Genomic DNA, 24,733 nt, shown 5'->3' with positions numbered 1-24,733 from the left:
GAAGCGACTGCAGGAGATAGGTGTAGGAGACTATTTTCTACCAGAAGCTACTGCAGGAGATAGGTGTAGGAGACTATTTACTACCAGAAGCTACTGCAGGAGATAGGTGTAGGAGACTATTTTCTATCAGAAGCTACTGCAGGAGGTAGGTGTAGGAGACTATTATCTACCAGAAGCTACTGCAGAAGGTAGGTGTAGGAGACTATTTTCTACCAGAAGCTACTGCAGGAGATAGGTGTAGGAGACTATTTTCTACCAGAAGCTAAAGCAGGAGATAGGTGTAGGAGACTATTTTCTATCAGAAGCTAAAGCAGGAGATAGGTGTAGGAGACTATTTTCTATCAGAAGTGACTGCAGGAGATAGGTGTAGGAGACTATTTTCTATCAGAAGCTAAAGCAGGAGATAGGTGTAGGAGACTATTTTCTACCAGAAGCGACTGCAGGAGATAGGTGTAGGAGACTATTTTCTACCAGAAGCTAAAGCAGGAGATAGGTGTAGGAGACTATCTTCTATCAGAAGCTACTGCAGGAGATAGGTGTAGGACACTATTTTCTATCAGAAGCTACTGCAGGAGATAGGTGTAGGAGACTATTATCTATCAGAAGCGACTGCAGGAGATAGGTGTAGGAGACTATTTTCTACCAGAAGCTACTGCAGGAGATAGGTGTAGGAGACTATTTTCTACAAGAAGCTACTGCAGGAGATAGGTGTAGGAGACTATTTTCTATCAGAAGCTACTGCAGGAGGTAGGTGTAGGAGACTATTATCTATCAGAAGTGACTGCAGGAGATAGGTGTAGGAGACTATTTTGTACCAGAAGCGACTGCAGGAGATAGGTGTAGGAGACTATTTTCTATCAGAAGCTACTGCAGGAGATAGGTGTAGGAGACTATTTTCTACCAGAAGCTACTGCAGGAGATAGGTGTAGGAGACTATTATCTACCAGAAGCTACTGCAGGAGATAGGTGTAGGAGACTATTTTCTATCAGAAGTGACTGCAGGAGATAGGTGTAGGAGACTATTTTCTACCAGAAGCTAAAGCAGGAGATAGGTGTAGGAGACTATTTTCTACCAGAAGTGACTGCAGGAGATAGGTGTAGGAGACTATTTTCTACCAGAAGCTAAAGCAGGAGATAGGTGTAGGAGACTATTTTCTACCAGAAGCGACTGCAGGAGATAGGTGTAGGAGTCTATTTTCTACCAGAAGCTAAAGCAGGAGATAGGTGTAGGAGACTATTTTCTATCAGAAGCTACTGCAGGAGGTAGGTGTAGGAGACTATTATCTACCAGAAGCTACTGCAGGAGGTAGGTGTAGGAGACTATTATCTACCAGAAGCTACTGCAGGAGATAGGCGTAGGAGACTATTTTCTACCAGAAGCTACTGCAGGAGATAGGTGTAGGAGACTATTTTCTACCAGAAGCTACTGCAGGAGATAGGTGTAGGAGACTATTTTCTACCAGAAGCTACTGCAGGAGATAGGTGTAGGAGACTATTTACTACCAGAAGCTACTGCAGGAGATAGGTGTAGGAGACAATTTTCTATCAGAAGCTAAAGCAGGAGATAGGTGTAGGAGACTATTTTCTATCAGAAGTGACTGCAGGAGATAGGTGTAGGAGACTATTATCTACCAGAAGCGACTGCAGGAGATAGGTGTAGGAGTCTATTTTCTACCAGAAGCTAAAGCAGGAGATTGGTGTAGGAGACTATTTTCTATCAGAAGCTACTGCAGGAGGTAGGTGTAGGAGACTATTATCTACCAGAAGCTACTGCAGGAGGTAGGTGTAGGAGACTATTTTCTATCAGAAGCGACTGCAGGAGATAGGTGTAGGAGACTATTTTCTACCAGAAGCTACTGCAGGAGATAGGTGTAGGAGACTATTATCTACCAGAAGCTACTGCAGGAGATAGGTGTAGGAGACTATTTTCTACCGGAAGCTACTGCAGGAGATAGGTGTAGGAGACTATTTTCTACCAGAAGCTACTGCAGGAGATAGGTGTAGGAGACTATTTACTACCAGAAGCTACTGCAGGAGATAGGTGTAGGAGACTATTTTCTATCAGAAGCTAAAGCAGGAGATAGGTGTAGGAGACTATTTTCTACCAGAAGCTACTGCAGGAGATAGGTGTAGGAGACTATTTTCTACCGGAAGCTACTGCAGGAGATAGGTGTAGGAGACTATTTTCTACCAGAAGCTACTGCAGGAGATAGGTGTAGGAGACTATTTACTACCAGAAGCTACTGCAGGAGATAGGTGTAGGAGACTATTTTCTATCAGAAGCTAAAGCAGGAGATAGGTGTAGGAGACTATTTTCTATCAGAAGTGACTGCAGGAGATAGGTGTAGGAGACTATTTTGTACCAGAAGCGACTGCAGGAGATAGGTGTAGGAGACTATTTTCTACCAGAAGCTAAAGCAGGAGATAGGTGTAGGAGACTATTTTCTATCAGAAGCGACTGCAGGAGATAGGTGTAGGAGACTATTTTCTACCAGAAGCTACTGCAGGAGATAGGTGTAGGAGACTATTTACTACCAGAAGCTACTGCAGGAGATAGGTGTAGGAGACTATTTTCTATCAGAAGCTACTGCAGGAGGTAGGTGTAGGAGACTATTATCTACCAGAAGCTACTGCAGAAGGTAGGTGTAGGAGACTATTTTCTACCAGAAGCTACTGCAGGAGATAGGTGTAGGAGACTATTTTCTATCAGAAGCTAAAGCAGGAGATAGGTGTAGGAGACTATTTTCTATCAGAAGTGACTGCAGGAGATAGGTGTAGGAGACTATTTTCTATCAGAAGCTAAAGCAGGAGATAGGTGTAGGAGACTATTTTCTACCAGAAGCGACTGCAGGAGATAGGTGTAGGAGACTATTTTCTACCAGAAGCTAAAGCAGGAGATAGGTGTAGGAGACTATCTTCTATCAGAAGCTACTGCAGGAGATAGGTGTAGGACACTATTTTCTATCAGAAGCTACTGCAGGAGATAGGTGTAGGAGACTATTATCTATCAGAAGCGACTGCAGGAGATAGGTGTAGGAGACTATTTACTACCAGAAGCTACTGCAGGAGATAGGTGTAGGAGACTATTTTCTACAAGAAGCTACTGCAGGAGATAGGTGTAGGAGACTATTTTCTATCAGAAGCTACTGCAGGAGGTAGGTGTAGGAGACTATTATCTATCAGAAGTGACTGCAGGAGATAGGTGTAGGAGACTATTTTCTACCAGAAGCGACTGCAGGAGATAGGTGTAGGAGACTATTTTCTATCAGAAGCTAAAGCAGGAGATAGGTGTAGGAGACTATTTTCTATCAGAAGTGACTGCAGGAGATAGGTGTAGGAGACTATTTTGTACCAGAAGCGACTGCAGGAGATAGGTGTAGGAGACTATTTTCTACCATAAGCTAAAGCAGGAGATAGGTGTAGGAGACTATTTTCTATCAGAAGCGACTGCAGGAGATAGGTGTAGGAGACTATTTTCTACCAGAAGCTACTGCAGGAGATAGGTGTAGGAGACTATTTACTACCAGAAGCTACTGCAGGAGATAGGTGTAGGAGACTATTTTCTATCAGAAGCTACTGCAGGAGGTAGGTGTAGGAGACTATTATCTACCAGAAGCTACTGCAGAAGGTAGGTGTAGGAGACTATTTTCTACCAGAAGCTACTGCAGGAGATAGGTGTAGGAGACTATTTTCTACCAGAAGCTAAAGCAGGAGATAGGTGTAGGAGACTATTTTCTATCAGAAGCTAAAGCAGGAGATAGGTGTAGGAGACTATTTTCTATCAGAAGTGACTGCAGGAGATAGGTGTAGGAGACTATTTTCTATCAGAAGCTAAAGCAGGAGATAGGTGTAGGAGACTATTTTCTACCAGAAGCGACTGCAGGAGATAGGTGTAGGAGACTATTTTCTACCAGAAGCTAAAGCAGGAGATAGGTGTAGGAGACTATCTTCTATCAGAAGCTACTGCAGGAGATAGGTGTAGGACACTATTTTCTATCAGAAGCTACTGCAGGAGATAGGTGTAGGAGACTATTATCTATCAGAAGCGACTGCAGGAGATAGGTGTAGGAGACTATTTTCTACCAGAAGCTACTGCAGGAGATAGGTGTAGGAGACTATTTTCTACAAGAAGCTACTGCAGGAGATAGGTGTAGGAGACTATTTTCTATCAGAAGCTACTGCAGGAGGTAGGTGTAGGAGACTATTATCTATCAGAAGTGACTGCAGGAGATAGGTGTAGGAGACTATTTTGTACCAGAAGCGACTGCAGGAGATAGGTGTAGGAGACTATTTTCTATCAGAAGCTACTGCAGGAGATAGGTGTAGGAGACTATTTTCTACCAGAAGCTACTGCAGGAGATAGGTGTAGGAGACTATTATCTACCAGAAGCTACTGCAGGAGATAGGTGTAGGAGACTATTTTCTATCAGAAGTGACTGCAGGAGATAGGTGTAGGAGACTATTTTCTACCAGAAGCTAAAGCAGGAGATAGGTGTAGGAGACTATTTTCTACCAGAAGTGACTGCAGGAGATAGGTGTAGGAGACTATTTTCTACCAGAAGCTAAAGCAGGAGATAGGTGTAGGAGACTATTTTCTACCAGAAGCGACTGCAGGAGATAGGTGTAGGAGTCTATTTTCTACCAGAAGCTAAAGCAGGAGATAGGTGTAGGAGACTATTTTCTATCAGAAGCTACTGCAGGAGGTAGGTGTAGGAGACTATTATCTACCAGAAGCTACTGCAGGAGGTAGGTGTAGGAGACTATTATCTACCAGAAGCTACTGCAGGAGATAGGCGTAGGAGACTATTATCTACCAGAAGCTACTGCAGGAGATAGGTGTAGGAGACTATTTTCTACCAGAAGCTACAGCAGGAGATAGGTGTAGGAGACTATTTTCTACCAGAAGCTACTGCAGGAGATAGGTGTAGGAGACTATTTACTACCAGAAGCTACTGCAGGAGATAGGTGTAGGAGACTATTTTCTATCAGAAGCTAAAGCAGGAGATAGGTGTAGGAGACTATTTTCTATCAGAAGTGACTGCAGGAGATAGGTGTAGGAGACTATTATCTACCAGAAGCGACTGCAGGAGATAGGTGTAGGAGTCTATTTTCTACCAGAAGCTAAAGCAGGAGATTGGTGTAGGAGACTATTTTCTATCAGAAGCTACTGCAGGAGGTAGGTGTAGGAGACTATTATCTACCAGAAGCTACTGCAGGAGGTAGGTGTAGGAGACTATTTTCTATCAGAAGCGACTGCAGGAGATAGGTGTAGGAGACTATTTTCTACCAGAAGCTACTGCAGGAGATAGGTGTAGGAGACTATTATCTACCAGAAGCTACTGCAGGAGATAGGTGTAGGAGACTATTTTCTACCGGAAGCTACTGCAGGAGATAGGTGTAGGAGACTATTTTCTACCAGAAGCTACTGCAGGAGATAGGTGTAGGAGACTATTTACTACCAGAAGCTACTGCAGGAGATAGGTGTAGGAGACTATTTTCTATCAGAAGCTAAAGCAGGAGATAGGTGTAGGAGACTATTTTCTACCAGAAGCTACTGCAGGAGATAGGTGTAGGAGACTATTTTCTACCGGAAGCTACTGCAGGAGATAGGTGTAGGAGACTATTTTCTACCAGAAGCTACTGCAGGAGATAGGTGTAGGAGACTATTTACTACCAGAAGCTACTGCAGGAGATAGGTGTAGGAGACTATTTTCTATCAGAAGCTAAAGCAGGAGATAGGTGTAGGAGACTATTTTCTATCAGAAGTGACTGCAGGAGATAGGTGTAGGAGACTATTTTGTACCAGAAGCGACTGCAGGAGATAGGTGTAGGAGACTATTTTCTACCAGAAGCTAAAGCAGGAGATAGGTGTAGGAGACTATTTTCTATCAGAAGCGACTGCAGGAGATAGGTGTAGGAGACTATTTTCTACCAGAAGCTACTGCAGGAGATAGGTGTAGGAGACTATTTACTACCAGAAGCTACTGCAGGAGATAGGTGTAGGAGACTATTTTCTATCAGAAGCTACTGCAGGAGGTAGGTGTAGGAGACTATTATCTACCAGAAGCTACTGCAGAAGGTAGGTGTAGGAGACTATTTTCTACCAGAAGCTACTGCAGGAGATAGGTGTAGGAGACTATTTTCTACCAGAAGCTAAAGCAGGAGATAGGTGTAGGAGACTATTTTCTATCAGAAGCTAAAGCAGGAGATAGGTGTAGGAGACTATTTTCTATCAGAAGTGACTGCAGGAGATAGGTGTAGGAGACTATTTTCTATCAGAAGCTAAAGCAGGAGATAGGTGTAGGAGACTATTTTCTACCAGAAGCGACTGCAGGAGATAGGTGTAGGAGACTATTTTCTACCAGAAGCTAAAGCAGGAGATAGGTGTAGGAGACTATCTTCTATCAGAAGCTACTGCAGGAGATAGGTGTAGGACACTATTTTCTATCAGAAGCTACTGCAGGAGATAGGTGTAGGAGACTATTATCTATCAGAAGCGACTGCAGGAGATAGGTGTAGGAGACTATTTTCTACCAGAAGCTACTGCAGGAGATAGGTGTAGGAGACTATTTTCTACAAGAAGCTACTGCAGGAGATAGGTGTAGGAGACTATTTTCTATCAGAAGCTACTGCAGGAGGTAGGTGTAGGAGACTATTATCTATCAGAAGTGACTGCAGGAGATAGGTGTAGGAGACTATTTTGTACCAGAAGCGACTGCAGGAGATAGGTGTAGGAGACTATTTTCTATCAGAAGCTACTGCAGGAGATAGGTGTAGGAGACTATTTTCTACCAGAAGCTACTGCAGGAGATAGGTGTAGGAGACTATTATCTACCAGAAGCTACTGTAGGAGATAGGTGTAGGAGACTATTTTCTATCAGAAGTGACTGCAGGTGATAGGTGTAGGAGACTATTTTCTACCAGAAGCTAAAGCAGGAGATAGGTGTAGGAGACTATTTTCTACCAGAAGTGACTGCAGGAGATAGGTGTAGGAGACTATTTTCTACCAGAAGCTAAAGCAGGAGATAGGTGTAGGAGACTATTTTCTACCAGAAGCGACTGCAGGAGATAGGTGTAGGAGTCTATTTTCTACCAGAAGCTAAAGCAGGTGATAGGTGTAGGAGACTATTTTCTATCAGAAGCTACTGCAGGAGGTAGGTGTAGGAGACTATTATCTACCAGAAGCTACTGCAGGAGGTAGGTGTAGGAGACTATTATCTACCAGAAGCTACTGCAGGAGATAGGCGTAGGAGACTATTTTCTACCAGAAGCTACTGCAGGAGATAGGTGTAGGAGACTATTTTCTACCAGAAGCTACTGCAGGAGATAGGTGTAGGAGACTATTTTCTACCAGAAGCTACTGCAGGAGATAGGTGTAGGAGACTATTTACTACCAGAAGCTACTGCAGGAGATAGGTGTAGGAGACTATTTTCTATCAGAAGCTAAAGCAGGAGATAGGTGTAGGAGACTATTTTCTATCAGAAGTGACTGCAGGAGATAGGTGTAGGAGACTATTTTGTACCAGAAGCGACTGCAGGAGATAGGTGTAGGAGACTATTTTCTACCAGAAGCTAAAGCAGGAGATAGGTGTAGGAGACTATTTTCTATCAGAAGCGACTGCAGGAGATAGGTGTAGGAGACTATTTTCTACCAGAAGCTACTGCAGGAGATAGGTGTAGGAGACTATTTACTACCAGAAGCTACTGCAGGAGATAGGTGTAGGAGACTATTTTCTATCAGAAGCTACTGCAGGAGGTAGGTGTAGGAGACTATTATCTACCAGAAGCTACTGCAGGAGGTAGGTGTAGGAGACTATTATCTACCAGAAGCTACTGCAGGAGATAGAGGTAGGAGACTATTTTCTATCAGAAGCTACTGCAGGAGATAGGTGTAGGAGACTATTTTCTACCAGAAGCTAAAGCAGGAGATAGGTGTAGGAGACTATTATCTACCAGAAGCTACTGCAGGAGGTAGGTGTAGGAGACTATTATCTACCAGAAGCTACTGCAGGAGATAGGTGTAGGAGACTATTTTCTATCAGAAGCTACTGCAGGAGATAGGTGTAGGAGACTATTTTCTACCAGAAGCTACTGCAGGAGATAGGTGTAGGAGACTATTTTCTACCAGAAGCTACTGCAGGAGATAGGTGTAGGAGACTATTTTCTACCAGAAGCTACTGCAGGAGATAGGTGTAGGAGACTATTTACTACCAGAAGCTACTGCAGGAGATAGGTGTAGGAGACTATTTTCTATCAGAAGCTAAAGCAGGAGATAGGTGTAGGAGTCTATTTTCTATCAGAAGTGACTGCAGGAGATAGGTGTAGGAGACTATTTTGTACCAGAAGCGACTGCAGGAGATAGGTGTAGGAGACTATTTTCTACCAGAAGCTAAAGCAGGAGATAGGTGTAGGAGACTATTTTCTATCAGAAGCGACTGCAGGAGATAGGTGTAGGAGACTATTTTCTACCAGAAGCTACTGCAGGAGATAGGTGTAGGAGACTATTTACTACCAGAAGCTACTGCAGGAGATAGGTGTAGGAGACTATTTTCTATCAGAAGCTACTGCAGGAGGTAGGTGTAGGAGACTATTATCTACCAGAAGCTACTGCAGGAGGTAGGTGTAGGAGACTGTTATCTACCAGAAGCTACTGCAGGAGATAGAGGTAGGAGACTATTTTCTATCAGAAAATACTGCAGGAGGTAGGTGTAGGAGACAATTATCTACCAGAAGCTACTGCAGGAGGTAGGTGTAGGAGTCTATTTTCTACCAGAAGTTACTGCAGGAGATAGGTGTAGGAGACTATTTTGTACCAGAAGCGACTGCAGGAGATAGGTGTAGGAGACTATTTTCTATCAGAAGCGACTGCAGGAGATAGGTGTAGGAGACTATTTTCTACCAGAAGCTACTGCAGGAGATAGGTGTAGGAGACTATTTTTTATCAGAAGCTACTGCAGGAGATAGGTGTAGGAGACTATTTTCTATCAGAAGCTACTGCAGGAGGTAGGTGTAGGAGACTATTATCTACCAGAAGCTACTGCAGGAGGTAGGTGTAGGAGACTATTATCTACCAGAAGCTACTGCAGGAGATAGGTGTAGGAGACTATTTTCTATCAGAAGCTAAAGCAGGAGGTAGGTGTAGGCGACTATTATCTACCAGAAGCTACTGCAGGAGATAGGTGTAGGAGACTATTTTCTATCAGAAGTGACTGCAGGAGATAGGTGTAGGAGACTATTTTCTACCAGAAGCTAAAGCAGGAGATAGTTGTAGGAGACTATTATCTACCAGAAGCGACTGCAGGAGATAGGTGTAGGAGTCTATTTTCTACCAGAAGCTAAAGCAGGAGATAGGTGTAGGAGACTATTTTCTATCAGAAGCTACTGCAGGAGGTAGGTGTAGGAGACTATTATCTACCAGAAGCTACTGCAGGAGGTAGGTGTAGGAGACTATTATCTACCAGAAGCTATTGCAGGAGATAGGTGTAGGAGACTATTTTCTATCAGAAGCTACTGCAGGAGATAGGTGTAGGAGACTATTATCTACCAGAAGCTACTGCAGGAGGTAGGTGTAGGAGACTATTATCTACCAGAAGCTACTGCAGGAGGTAGGTGTAGGAGACTATTTTCTATCAGAAGCTACTGCAGGAGATAGGTGTAGGAGACTATTTTTTATCAGAAGCTACTGCAGGAGGTAGGTGTAGGAGACTATTATCTACCAGAAGCTACTGCAGGAGATAGGTGTAGGAGACTATTTTCTATCAGAAGCTACTGCAGGAGATAGGTGTAGGAGACTATTTTCTATCAGAAGCTACTGCAGGAGATAGGTGTAGGAGACTATTTTCTATCAGAAGCTACTGCAGGAGATAGGTGTAGGAGACTATTTTTTATCAGAAGCTACTGCAGGAGATAGGTGTAGGAGACTATTTTCTATCAGAAGCTACTGCAGGAGGTAGGTGTAGGAGACTATTATCTACCAGAAGCTACTGCAGGAGGTAGGTGTAGGAGACTATTATCTACCAGAAGCTACTGCAGGAGATAGGTGTAGGAGACTATTTTCTATTAGAAGCTACTGCAGGAGGTAGGTGTAGGCGACTATTATCTACCAGAAGCTACTGCAGGAGATAGGTGTAGGAGACTATTTTCTATCAGAAGTGACTGCAGGAGATAGGTGTAGGAGACTATTTTCTACCAGAAGCTAAAGCAGGAGATAGGTGTTGGAGACTATTATCTACCAGAAGCGACTGCAGGAGATAGGTGTAGGAGTCTATTTTCTACCAGAAGCTAAAGCAGGAGATAGGTGTAGGAGACTATTTTCTATCAGAAGCTACTGCAGGAGGTAGGTGTAGGAGACTATTATCTACCAGAAGCTACTGCAGGAGATAGGTGTAGGAGACTATTTTCTATCAGAAGCTAAAGCAGGAGATAGGTGTAGGAGTCTATTTTCTATCAGAAGTGACTGCAGGAGATAGGTGTAGGAGACTATTTTGTACCAGAAGCGACTGCAGGAGATAGGTGTAGGAGACTATTTTCTACCAGAAGCTAAAGCAGGAGATAGTTGTAGGAGACTATTTACTACCAGAAGCTACTGCAGGAGATAGGTGTAGGAGACTATTTTCTATCAGAAGCTACTGCAGGAGGTAGGTGTAGGAGACTTTTATCTACCAGAAGCTACTGCAGGAGGTAGGTGTAGGAGACTGTTATCTACCAGAAGCTACTGCAGGAGATAGAGGTAGGAGACTATTTTCTATCAGAAGCTACTGCAGGAGATAGGTGTAGGAGACTATTTTCTATCAGAAGCTACTGCAGGAGGTAGGTGTAGGAGACTATTATCTACCAGAAGCTACTGCAGGAGATAGGTGTAGGAGACTATTTTCTACCAGAAGCTAAAGCAGGAGATAGGTTTAGGAGACTATTTTCTATCAGAAGCTAAAGCAGGAGATAGGTGTAGGAGACTATTTTCTATCAGAAGTGACTGCAGGAGATAGGTGTAGGAGACTATTTTCTACCAGAAGCTAAAGCAGGAGATAGGTGTAGGAGACTATTTTCTATCAGAAGCTACTGCAGGAGATAGGTGTAGGAGACTATTATCTACCAGAAGCTACTGCAGGAGATAGGTGTAGGAGACTATTATCTATCAGAAGCGACTGCAGGAGATAGGTGTAGGAGACTATTTTCTACCAGAAGCTACTGCAGGAGATAGGTGTAGGAGACTATTTTCTACAAGAATTTACTGCAGGAGATAGGTGTAGGAGACTATTTTCTATCAGAAGCTACTGCAGGAGGTAGGTGTAGGAGACTATTTTGTACCAGAAGCGACTGCAGGAGATAGGTGTAGGAGACTATTTTGTACCAGAAGCGACTGCAGGAGATAGGTGTAGGAGACTATTTTCTATCAGAAGCGACTGCAGGAGATAGGTGTAGGAGACTATTTTCTACCAGAAGCTACTGCAGGAGATAGGTGTAGGAGACTATTTTTTATCAGAAGCTACTGCAGGAGATAGGTGTAGGAGACTATTTTCTATCAGAAGCTACTGCAGGAGGTAGGTGTAGGAGACTATTATCTACCAGAAGCTACTGCAGGAGGTAGGTGTAGGAGACTATTATCTACCAGAAGCTACTGCAGGAGATAGGTGTAGGAGACTATTTTCTATCAGAAGCTACTGCAGGAGGTAGGTGTAGGCGACTATTATCTACCAGAAGCTACTGCAGGAGATAGGTGTAGGAGACTATTATCTACCAGAAGCGACTGCAGGAGATAGGTGTAGGAGTCTATTTTCTACCAGAAGCTAAAGCAGGAGATAGGTGTAGGAGACTATTTTCTATCAGAAGCTACTGCAGGAGATAGGTGTAGGAGACTATTTTTTATCAGAAGCTACTGCAGGAGGTAGGTGTAGGAGACTATTATCTACCAGAAGCTACTGCAGGAGATAGGTGTAGGAGACTATTTTCTATCAGAAGCTACTGCAGGAGATAGGTGTAGGAGACTATTTTCTATCAGAAGCTACTGCAGGAGATAGGTGTAGGAGACTATTTTCTATCAGAAGCTACTGCAGGAGATAGGTGTAGGAGACTATTTTTTATCAGAAGCTACTGCAGGAGATAGGTGTAGGAGACTATTTTCTATCAGAAGCTACTGCAGGAGGTAGGTGTAGGAGACTATTATCTACCAGAAGCTACTGCAGGAGGTAGGTGTAGGAGACTATTATCTACCAGAAGCTACTGCAGGAGATAGTTGTAGGAGACTATTTTCTATTAGAAGCTACTGCAGGAGGTAGGTGTAGGCGACTATTATCTACCAGAAGCTACTGCAGGAGATAGGTGTAGGAGACAATTTTCTATCAGAAGTGACTGCAGGAGATAGGTGTAGGAGACTATTTTCTACCAGAAGCTAAAGCAGGAGATGGGTGTAGGAGACTATTATCTACCAGAAGCGACTGCAGGAGATAGGTGTAGGAGTCTATTTTCTACCAGAAGCTAAAGCAGGAGATAGGTGTAGGAGACTATTTTCTATCAGAAGCTACTGCAGGAGGTAGGTGTAGGAGACTATTATCTACCAGAAGCTACTGCAGGAGATAGGTGTAGGAGACTATTTTCTATCAGAAGCTAAAGCAGGAGATAGGTGTAGGAGTCTATTTTCTATCAGAAGTGACTGCAGGAGATAGGTGTAGGAGACTATTTTGTACCAGAAGCGACTGCAGGAGATAGGTGTAGGAGACTATTTTCTACCAGAAGCTAAAGCAGGAGATAGGTGTAGGAGACTATTTTCTATCAGAAGCGACTGCAGGAGATAGGTGTAGGAGACTATTTTCTACCAGAAGCTACTGCAGGAGATAGGTGTAGGAGACTATTTACTACCAGAAGCTACTGCAGGAGATAGGTGTAGGAGACTATTTTCTACCAGAAGCTACTGCAGGAGGTAGGTGTAGGAGACTATTATCTACCAGAAGCTACTGCAGGAGGTAGGTGTAGGAGACTGTTATCTACCAGAAGCTACTGCAGGAGATAGAGGTAGGAGACTATTTTCTATCAGAAGCTACTGCAGGAGATAGGTGTAGGAGACTATTTTCTATCAGAAGCTACTGCAGGAGGTAGGTGTAGGAGACTATTATCTACCAGAAGCTACTGCAGGAGATAGGTGTAGGAGACTATTTTCTACCAGAAGCTAAAGCAGGAGATAGGTGTAGGAGACTATTTTCTATCAGAAGCTAAAGCAGGAGATAGGTGTAGGAGACTATTTTCTATCAGAAGTGACTGCAGGAGATAGGTGTAGGAGACTATTTTCTACCAGAAGCTAAAGCAGGAGATAGGTGTAGGAGACTATTTTCTATCAGAAGCTACTGCAGGAGATAGGTGTAGGAGACTATTATCTACCAGAAGCTACTGCAGGAGATAGGTGTAGGAGACTATTTACTACCAGAAGCTACTGCAGGAGATAGGTGTAGGAGACTATTTTCTACCAGAAGCTACTGCAGGAGGTAGGTGTAGGAGACTATTATCTACCAGAAGCTACTGCAGGAGGTAGGTGTAGGAGACTGTTATCTACCAGAAGCTACTGCAGGAGATAGAGGTAGGAGACTATTTTCTATCAGAAGCTACTGCAGGAGATAGGTGTAGGAGACTATTTTCTATCAGAAGCTACTGCAGGAGGTAGGTGTAGGAGACTATTATCTACCAGAAGCTACTGCAGGAGATAGGTGTAGGAGACTATTTTCTATCAGAAGCTAAAGCAGGAGATAGGTGTAGGAGACTATTTTCTATCAGAAGTGACTGCAGGAGATAGGTGTAGGAGACTATTTTCTACCAGAAGCTACTGCAGGAGATAGAGGTAGGAGACTATTTTCTATCAGAAGCTACTGCAGGAGATAGGTGTAGGAGACTATTTTCTATCAGAAGCTACTGCAGGAGGTAGGTGTAGGAGACTATTATCTACCAGAAGCTACTGCAGGAGATAGGTGTAGGAGACTATTTTCTACCAGAAGCTAAAGCAGGAGATAGGTGTAGGAGACTATTTTCTATCAGAAGCTAAAGCAGGAGATAGGTGTAGGAGACTATTTTCTATCAGAAGTGACTGCAGGAGATAGGTGTAGGAGACTATTTTCTACCAGAAGCTAAAGCAGGAGATAGGTGTAGGAGACTATTTTCTATCAGAAGCTACTGCAGGAGATAGGTGTAGGAGACTATTATCTACCAGAAGCTACAGCAGGAGATAGGTGTAGGAGACTATTATCTATCAGAAGCGACTGCAGGAGATAGGTGTAGGAGACTATTTTCTACCAGAAGCTACTGCAGGAGATAGGTGTAGGAGACTATTTTCTACAAGAATTTACTGCAGGAGATAGGTGTAGGAGACTATTTTCTATCAGAAGCTACTGCAGGAGGTAGGTGTAGGAGACTATTTTGTACCAGAAGCGACTGCAGGAGATAGGTGTAGGAGACTATTTTGTACCAGAAGCGACTGCAGGAGATAGGTGTAGGAGACTATTTTCTATCAGAAGCGACTGCAGGAGATAGGTGTAGGAGACTATTTTCTACCAGAAGCTACTGCAGGAGATAGGTGTAGGAGACTATTTTTTATCAGAAGCTACTGCGGGAGATAGGTGTAGGAGACTATTTTCTATCAGAAGCTACTGCAGGAGATAGGTGTAGGAGACTATTATCTACCAGAAGCTACTGCAGGAGGTAGGTGTAGGAGACTATTATCTACCAGAAGCTACTGCAGGAGATAGGTGTAGGAGACTATTTTCTATCAGAAGCTACTGCAGGAGGTAGGTGTAGGCGACTATTATCTACCAGAAGCTACTGCAGGAGATAGGTGTAGGAGACTGTTTTCTATCAGAAGTGACTGCAGGAGATAGGTGTAGGAGACTATTTTCTACCAGAAGCTACTGCAGGAGATAGGTGTAGGAGACTATTATCTACCAGAAGCGACTGCAGGAGATAGGTGTAGGAGTCTATTTTCTACCAGAAGCTAAAGCAGGAGATAGGTGTAGGAGACTATTATCTACCAGAAGCTACTGCAGGAGATAGGTGTAGGAGACTATTTTCTATCAGAAGCTAAAGCAGGAGGTAGGTGTAGGCGACTATTATCTACCAGAAGCTACTGCAGGAGATAGGTGTAGGAGACTATTTTCTATCAGAAGTGACTGCAGGAGATAGGTGTAGGAGACTATTTTCTACCAGAAGCTAAAGCAGGAGATAGTTGTAGGAGACTATTATCTACCAGAAGCGACTGCAGGAGATAGGTGTAGGAGTCTATTTTCTACCAGAAGCTAAAGCAGGAGATAGGTGTAGGAGACTATTTTCTATCAGAAGCTACTGCAGGAGGTAGGTGTAGGAGACTATTTTCTATCAGAAGCTACTGCAGGAGATAGAGGTAGGAGACTATTTTCTATCAGAAGCTACTGCAGGAGATAGGTGTAGGAGACTATTTTCTATCAGAAGCTACTGCAGGAGGTAGGTGTAGGAGACTATTATCTACCAGAAGCTACTGCAGGAGATAGGTGTAGGAGACTATTTTCTACCAGAAGCTAAAGCAGGAGATAGGTGTAGGAGACTATTTTCTATCAGAAGCTAAAGCAGGAGATAGGTGTAGGAGACTATTTTCTATCAGAAGTGACTGCAGGAGATAGGTGTAGGAGACTATTTTCTACCAGAAGCTAAAGCAGGAGATAGGTGTAGGAGACTATTTTCTATCAGAAGCTACTGCAGGAGATAGGTGTAGGAGACTATTATCTACCAGAAGCTACTGCAGGAGATAGGTGTAGGAGACTATTATCTATCAGAAGCGACTGCAGGAGATAGGTGTAGGAGACTATTTTCTACCAGAAGCTACTGCAGGAGATAGGTGTAGGAGACTATTTTCTACAAGAATTTACTGCAGGAGATAGGTGTAGGAGACTATTTTCTATCAGAAGCTACTGCAGGAGGTAGGTGTAGGAGACTATTTTGTACCAGAAGCGACTGCAGGAGATAGGTGTAGGAGACTATTTTGTACCAGAAGCGACTGCAGGAGATAGGTGTAGGAGACTATTTTCTATCAGAAGCGACTGCAGGAGATAGGTGTAGGAGACTATTTTCTACCAGAAGCTACTGCAGGAGATAGGTGTAGGAGACTATTTTTTATCAGAAGCTACTGCGGGAGATAGGTGTAGGAGACTATTTTCTATCAGAAGCTACTGCAGGAGATAGGTGTAGGAGACTATTATCTACCAGAAGCTACTGCAGGAGGTAGGTGTAGGAGACTATTATCTACCAGAAGCTACTGCAGGAGATAGGTGTAGGAGACTATTTTCTATCAGAAGCTACTGCAGGAGGTAGGTGTAGGCGACTATTATCTACCAGAAGCTACTGCAGGAGATAGGTGTAGGAGACTGTTTTCTATCAGAAGTGACTGCAGGAGATAGGTGTAGGAGACTATTTTCTACCAGAAGCTACTGCAGGAGATAGGTGTAGGAGACTATTATCTACCAGAAGCCACTGCAGGAGATAGGTGTAGGAGTCTATTTTCTACCAGAAGCTAAAGCAGGAGATAGGTGTAGGAGACTATTATCTACCAGAAGCTACTGCAGGAGATAGGTGTAGGAGACTATTTTCTATCAGAAGCTAAAGCAGGAGGTAGGTGTAGGCGACTATTATCTACCAGAAGCTACTGCAGGAGATAGGTGTAGGAGACTATTTTCTATCAGAAGTGACTGCAGGAGATAGGTGTAGGAGACTATTTTCTACCAGAAGCTAAAGCAGGAGATAGTTGTAGGAGACTATTATCTACCAGAAGCGACTGCAGGAGATAGGTGTAGGAGTCTATTTTCTACCAGAAGCTAAAGCAGGAGATAGGTGTAGGAGACTATTTTCTATCAGAAGCTACTGCAGGAGGTAGGTGTAGGAGACTATTATCTACCAGAAGCTACTGCAGGAGGTAGGTGTAGGAGACTATTATCTACCAGAAGCTACTGCAGGAGATAGGTGTAGGAGACTATTTTCTATCAGAAGCTACTGCAGGAGATAGGTGTAGGAGACTATTTTCTATCAGAAGCTACTGCAGGAGATAGGTGTAGGAGACTATTATCTACCAGAAGCTACTGCAGGAGATAGGTGTAGGAGACTATTTTCTATCAGAAGCTACTGCAGGAGATAGGTGTAGGAGACTATTTTCTATCAGAAGCTACTGCAGGAGATAGGTGTAGGAGACTATTTTCTATCAGAAGCTACTGCAGGAGATAGGTGTAGGAGACTATTTTTTATCAGAAGCTACTGCAGGAGATAGGTGTAGGAGACTATTTTCTATCAGAAGCTACTGCAGGAGGTAGGTGTAGGAGACTATTATCTACCAGAAGCTACTGCAGGAGGTAGGTGTAGGAGACTATTATCTACCAGAAGCTACTGCAGGAGATAGGTGTAGGAGACTATTTTCTATTAGAAGCTACTGCAGGAGGTAGGTGTAGGCGACTATTATCTACCAGAAGCTACTGCAGGAGATAGGTGTAGGAGACTATTTTCTATCAGAAGTGACTGCAGGAGATAGGTGTAGGAGACTATTTTCTACCAGAAGCTAAAGCAGGAGATAGGTGTAGGAGACTATTATCTACCAGAAGCGACTGCAGGAGATAGGTGTAGGAGTCTATTTTCTACCAGAAGCTAAAGCAGGAGATAGGTGTAGGACACTATTTTCTATCAGAAGCTACTGCAGGAGGTAGGTGTAGGAGACTATTATCTACCAGAAGCTACTGCAGGAGATAGGTGTAGGAGACTATTTTCTATCAGAAGCTAAAGCAGGAGATAGGTGTAGGAGTCTATTTTCTATCAGAAGTGACTGCAGGAGATAGGTGTAGGAGACTATTTTGTACCAGAAGCGACTGCAGGAGATAGGTGTAGGAGACTATTTTCTACCAGAAGCTAAAGCAGGAGATAGGTGTAGGAGACTATTTTCTATCAGAAGCGACTGCAGGAGATAGGTGTAGGAGACTATTTTCTACCAGAAGCTACTGCAGGAGATAGGTGTAGGAGACTATTATCTACCAGAAGCTACTGCAGGAGATAGGTGTAGGAGACTATTTTCTATCAGAAGTGACTGCAGGTGATAGGTGTAGGAGACTATTTTCTACCAGAAGCTAAAGCAGGAGATAGGTGTAGGAGACTATTTTCTACCAGAAGTGACTGCAGGAGATAGGTGTAGGAGACTATTTTCTACCAGAAGCTAAAGCAGGAGATAGGTGTAGGAGACTATTTTCTACCAGAAGCGACTGCAGGAGATAGGTGTAGGAGTCTATTTTCTACCAGAAGCTAAAGCAGGTGATAGGTGTAGGAGACTATTTTCTATCAGAAGCTACTGCAGGAGGTAGGTGTAGGAGACTATTATCTACCAGAAGCTACTGCAGGAGGTAGGTGTAGGAGACTATTATCTACCAGAAGCTACTGCAGGAGATAGGCGTAGGAGACTATTTTCTACCAGAAGCTACTGCAGGAGATAGGTGTAGGAGACTATTTTCTACCAGAAGCTACTGCAGGAGATAGGTGTAGGAGACTATTTTCTACCAGAAGCTACTGCAGGAGATAGGTGTAGGAGACTATTTACTACCAGAAGCTACTGCAGGAGATAGGTGTAGGAGACTATTTTCTATCAGAAGCTAAAGCAGGAGATAGGTGTAGGAGACTATTTTCTATCAGAAGTGACTGCAGGAGATAGGTGTAGGAGACTATTTTGTACCAGAAGCGACTGCAGGAGATAGGTGTAGGAGACTATTTTCTACCAGAAGCTAAAGCAGGAGATAGGTGTAGGAGACTATTTTCTATCAGAAGCGACTGCAGGAGATAGGTGTAGGAGACTATTTTCTACCAGAAGCTACTGCAGGAGATAGGTGTAGGAGACTATTTACTACCAGAAGCTACTGCAGGAGATAGGTGTAGGAGACTATTTTCTATCAGAAGCTACTGCAGGAGGTAGGTGTAGGAGACTATTATCTACCAGAAGCTACTGCAGGAGGTAGGTGTAGGAGACTATTATCTACCAGAAGCTACTGCAGGAGATAGAGGTAGGAGACTATTTTCTATCAGAAGCTACTGCAGGAGATAGGTGTAGGAGACTATTTTCTACCAGAAGCTAAAGCAGGAGATAGGTGTAGGAGACTATTATCTACCAGAAGCTACTGCAGGAGGTAGGTGTAGGAGACTATTATCTACCAGAAGCTACTGCAGGAGATAGGTGTAGGAGACTATTTTCTATCAGAAGCTACTGCAGGAGATAGGTGTAGGAGACTATTTTCTACCAGAAGCTACTGCAGGAGATAGGTGTAGGAGACTATTTTCTACCAGAAGCTACTGCAGGAGATAGGTGTAGGAGACTATTTTCTACCAGAAGCTACTGCAGGAGATAGGTGTAGGAGACTATTTACTACCAGAAGCTACTGCAGGAGATAGGTGTAGGAGACTATTTTCTATCAGAAGCTAAAGCAGGAGATAGGTGTAGGAGTCTATTTTCTATCAGAAGTGACTGCAGGAGATAGGTGTAGGAGACTATTTTGTACCAGAAGCGACTGCAGGAGATAGGTGTAGGAGACTATTTTCTACCAGAAGCTAAAGCAGGAGATAGGTGTAGGAGACTATTTTCTATCAGAAGCGACTGCAGGAGATAGGTGTAGGAGACTATTTTCTACCAGAAGCTACTGCAGGAGATAGGTGTAGGAGACTATTTACTACCAGAAGCTACTGCAGGAGATAGGTGTAGGAGACTATTTTCTATCAGAAGCTACTGCAGGAGGTAGGTGTAGGAGACTATTATCTACCAGAAGCTACTGCAGGAGGTAGGTGTAGGAGACTGTTATCTACCAGAAGCTACTGCAGGAGATAGAGGTAGGAGACTATTTTCTATCAGAAGCTACTGCAGGAGGTAGGTGTAGGAGACTATTATCTACCAGAAGCTACTGCAGGAGGTAGGTGTAGGAGTCTATTTTCTACCAGAAGCTAAAGCAGGAGATAGGTGTAGGAGACTATTTTCTATCAGAAGCTACTGCAGGAGGTAGGTGTAGGAGACTATTATCTATCAGAAGTTACTGCAGGAGATAGGTGTAGGAGACTATTTTGTACCAGAAGCGACTGCAGGAGATAGGTGTAGGAGACTATTTTCTATCAGAAGCGACTGCAGGAGATAGGTGTAGGAGACTATTTTCTACCAGAAGCTACTGCAGGAGATAGGTGTAGGAGACTATTTTTTATCAGAAGCTACTGCAGGAGATAGGTGTAGGAGACTATTTTCTATCAGAAGCTACTGCAGGAGGTAGGTGTAGGAGACTATTATCTACCAGAAGCTACTGCAGGAGGTAGGTGTAGGAGACTATTATCTACCAGAAGCTACTGCAGGAGATAGGTGTAGGAGACTATTTTCTATCAGAAGCTAAAGCAGGAGGTAGGTGTAGGCGACTATTATCTACCAGAAGCTACTGCAGGAGATAGGTGTAGGAGACTATTTTCTATCAGAAGTGACTGCAGGAGATAGGTGTAGGAGACTATTTTCTACCAGAAGCTAAAGCAGGAGATAGTTGTAGGAGACTATTATCTACCAGAAGCGACTGCAGGAGATAGGTGTAGGAGACTATTTTCTATCAGAAGCTAAAGCAGGAGATAGGTGTAGGAGACTATTTTCTATCAGAAGTGACTGCAGGAGATAGGTGTAGGAGACTATTTTCTACCAGAAGCTAAAGCAGGAGATAGGTGTAGGAGACTATTTTCTATCAGAAGCTACTGCAGGAGATAGGTGTAGGAGACTATTATCTACCAGAAGCTACTGCAGGAGATAGGTGTAGGAGACTATTATCTATCAGAAGCGACTGCAGGAGATAGGTGTAGGAGACTATTTTCTACCAGAAGCTACTGCAGGAGATAGGTGTAGGAGACTATTTTCTACAAGAATTTACTGCAGGAGATAGGTGTAGGAGACTATTTTCTATCAGAAGCTACTGCAGGAGGTAGGTGTAGGAGACTATTTTGTACCAGAAGCGACTGCAGGAGATAGGTGTAGGAGACTATTTTCTATCAGAAGCGACTGCAGGAGATAGGTGTAGGAGACTATTTTCTACCAGAAGCTACTGCAGGAGATAGGTGTAGGAGACTATTTTTTATCAGAAGCTACTGCGGGAGATAGGTGTAGGAGACTATTTTCTATCAGAAGCTACTGCAGGAGATAGGTGTAGGAGACTATTATCTACCAGAAGCTACTGCAGGAGGTAGGTGTAGGAGACTATTATCTACCAGAAGCTACTGCAGGAGATAGGTGTAGGAGACTATTTTCTATCAGAAGCTACTGCAGGAGGTAGGTGTAGGCGACTATTATCTACCAGAAGCTACTGCAGGAGATAGGTGTAGGAGACTGTTTTCTATCAGAAGTGACTGCAGGAGATAGGTGTAGGAGACTATTTTCTACCAGAAGCTACTGCAGGAGATAGGTGTAGGAGACTATTATCTACCAGAAGCGACTGCAGGAGATAGGTGTAGGAGTCTATTTTCTACCAGAAGCTAAAGCAGGAGATAGGTGTAGGAGACTATTATCTACCAGAAGCTACTGCAGGAGATAGGTGTAGGAGACTATTTTCTATCAGAAGCTAAAGCAGGAGGTAGGTGTAGGCGACTATTATCTACCAGAAGCTACTGCAGGAGATAGGTGTAGGAGACTATTTTCTATCAGAAGTGACTGCAGGAGATAGGTGTAGGAGACTATTTTCTACCAGAAGCTAAAGCAGGAGATAGTTGTAGGAGACTATTATCTACCAGAAGCGACTGCAGGAGATAGGTGTAGGAGTCTATTTTCTACCAGAAGCTAAAGCAGGAGATAGGTGTAGGAGACTATTTTCTATCAGAAGCTACTGCAGGAGGTAGGTGTAGGAGACTATTATCTACCAGAAGCTACTGCAGGAGGTAGGTGTAGGAGACTATTATCTACCAGAAGCTACTGCAGGAGATAGGTGTAGGAGACTATTTTCTATCAGAAGCTACTGCAGGAGATAGGTGTAGGAGACTATTTTCTATCAGAAGCTACTGCAGGAGATAGGTGTAGGAGACTATTATCTACCAGAAGCTACTGCAGGAGATAGGTGTAGGAGACTATTTTCTATCAGAAGCTACTGCAGGAGATAGGTGTAGGAGACTTTTTTCTATCAGAAGCTACTGCAGGAGATAGGTGTAGGAGACTATTTTCTATCAGAAGCTACTGCAGGAGATAGGTGTAGGAGACTATTTTTTATCAGAAGCTACTGCAGGAGATAGGTGTAGGAGACTATTTTCTATCAGAAGCTACTGCAGGAGGTAGGTGTAGGAGACTATTATCTACCAGAAGCTACTGCAGGAGGTAGGTGTAGGAGACTATTATCTACCAGAAGCTACTGCAGGAGATAGGTGTAGGAGACTATTTTCTATTAGAAGCTACTGCAGGAGGTAGGTGTAGGCGACTATTATCTACCAGAAGCTACTGCAGGAGATAGGTGTAGGAGACTATTTTCTATCAGAAGTGACTGCAGGAGATAGGTGTAGGAGACTATTTTCTACCAGAAGCTAAAGCAGGAGATAGGTGTAGGAGACTATTATCTACCAGAAGCGACTGCAGGAGATAGGTGTAGGAGTCTATTTTCTACCAGAAGCTAAAGCAGGAGATAGGTGTAGGAGACTATTTTCTATCAGAAGCTACTGCAGGAGGTAGGTGTAGGAGACTATTATCTACCAGAAGCTACTGCAGGAGATAGGTGTAGGAGACTATTTTCTATCAGAAGCTAAAGCAGGAGATAGGTGTAGGAGTCTATTTTCTATCAGAAGTGACTGCAGGAGATAGGTGTAGGAGACTATTTTGTACCAGAAGCGACTGCAGGAGATAGGTGTAGGAGACTATTTTCTACCAGAAGCTAAAGCAGGAGATAGGTGTAGGAGACTATTTTCTATCAGAAGCGACTGCAGGAGATAGGTGTAGGAGACTATTTTCTACCAGAAGCTACTGCAGGAGATAGGTGTAGGAGACTATTATCTACCAGAAGCTACTGCAGGAGATAGGTGTAGGAGACTATTTTCTATCAGAAGTGACTGCAGGTGATAGGTGTAGGAGACTATTTTCTACCAGAAGCTAAAGCAGGAGATAGGTGTAGGAGACTATTTTCTACCAGAAGTGACTGCAGGAGATAGGTGTAGGAGACTATTTTCTACCAGAAGCTAAAGCAGGAGATAGGTGTAGGAGACTATTTTCTACCAGAAGCGACTGCAGGAGATAGGTGTAGGAGTCTATTTTCTACCAGAAGCTAAAGCAGGTGATAGGTGTAGGAGACTATTTTCTATCAGAAGCTACTGCAGGAGGTAGGTGTAGGAGACTATTATCTACCAGAAGCTACTGCAGGAGGTAGGTGTAGGAGACTATTATCTACCAGAAGCTACTGCAGGAGATAGGCGTAGGAGACTATTTTCTACCAGAAGCTACTGCAGGAGATAGGTGTAGGAGACTATTTTCTACCAGAAGCTACTGCAGGAGATAGGTGTAGGAGACTATTTTCTACCAGAAGCTACTGCAGGAGATAGGTGTAGGAGACTATTTACTACCAGAAGCTACTGCAGGAGATAGGTGTAGGAGACTATTTTCTATCAGAAGCTAAAGCAGGAGATAGGTGTAGGAGACTATTTTCTATCAGAAGTGACTGCAGGAGATAGGTGTAGGAGACTATTTTGTACCAGAAGCGACTGCAGGAGATAGGTGTAGGAGACTATTTTCTACCAGAAGCTAAAGCAGGAGATAGGTGTAGGAGACTATTTTCTATCAGAAGCGACTGCAGGAGATAGGTGTAGGAGACTATTTTCTACCAGAAGCTACTGCAGGAGATAGGTGTAGGAGACTATTTACTACCAGAAGCTACTGCAGGAGATAGGTGTAGGAGACTATTTTCTATCAGAAGCTAAAGCAGGAGATAGGTGTAGGAGACTATTTTCTATCAGAAGTGACTGCAGGAGATAGGTGTAGGAGACTATTTTGTACCAGAAGCGACTGCAGGAGATAGGTGTAGGAGACTATTTTCTACCAGAAGCTAAAGCAGGAGATAGGTGTAGGAGACTATTTTCTATCAGAAGCGACTGCAGGAGATAGGTGTAGGAGACTATTTTCTACCAGAAGCTACTGCAGGAGATAGGTGTAGGAGACTATTTACTACCAGAAGCTACTGCAGGAGATAGGTGTAGGAGACTATTTTCTATCAGAAGCTACTGCAGGAGGTAGGTGTAGGAGACTATTATCTACCAGAAGCTACTGCAGGAGGTAGGTGTAGGAGACTATTATCTACCAGAAGCTACTGCAGGAGATAGAGGTAGGAGACTATTTTCTATCAGAAGCTACTGCAGGAGATAGGTGTAGGAGACTATTTTCTACCAGAAGCTAAAGCAGGAGATAGGTGTAGGAGACTATTATCTACCAGAAGCTACTGCAGGAGGTAGGTGTAGGAGACTATTATCTACCAGAAGCTACTGCAGGAGATAGGTGTAGGAGACTATTTTCTATCAGAAGCTACTGCAGGAGATAGGTGTAGGAGACTATTTTCTACCAGAAGCTACTGCAGGAGATAGGTGTAGGAGACTATTTTCTACCAGAAGCTACTGCAGGAGATAGGTGTAGGAGACTATTTTCTACCAGAAGCTACTGCAGGAGATAGGTGTAGGAGACTATTTACTACCAGAAGCTACTGCAGGAGATAGGTGTAGGAGACTATTTTCTATCAGAAGCTAA

At 43.5% G+C, this 24,733-nt stretch overlaps 1 protein-coding gene and 1 long non-coding RNA gene across 7 annotated transcripts in view; both read left to right on the top strand.

Annotated features, from left to right (window-relative positions):
* The window catches only part of nfixb (nuclear factor I/Xb), a 293,764-nt gene that overhangs the window by 52,063 nt on the left and 216,968 nt on the right, over window positions 1–24,733 (top strand). The window lies entirely within an intron of this gene.
* Window positions 8,793–9,180, top strand: LOC139062230 (uncharacterized). The gene is made up of 2 exons (XR_011515831.1): window positions 8,793–8,921; window positions 8,965–9,180. It is a non-coding gene; the product is annotated as an uncharacterized lncRNA (long non-coding RNA).

The sequence above is a fragment of the Nothobranchius furzeri genome, chromosome 12, assembly GCF_043380555.1.
Source record: "Nothobranchius furzeri strain GRZ-AD chromosome 12, NfurGRZ-RIMD1, whole genome shotgun sequence".
Lineage (NCBI taxonomy): Eukaryota > Metazoa > Chordata > Actinopteri > Cyprinodontiformes > Nothobranchiidae > Nothobranchius > Nothobranchius furzeri.
The sequence above is the reverse complement of the archived record's forward strand: the minus strand, read 5'-3'. Positions and strand labels throughout refer to the sequence as shown.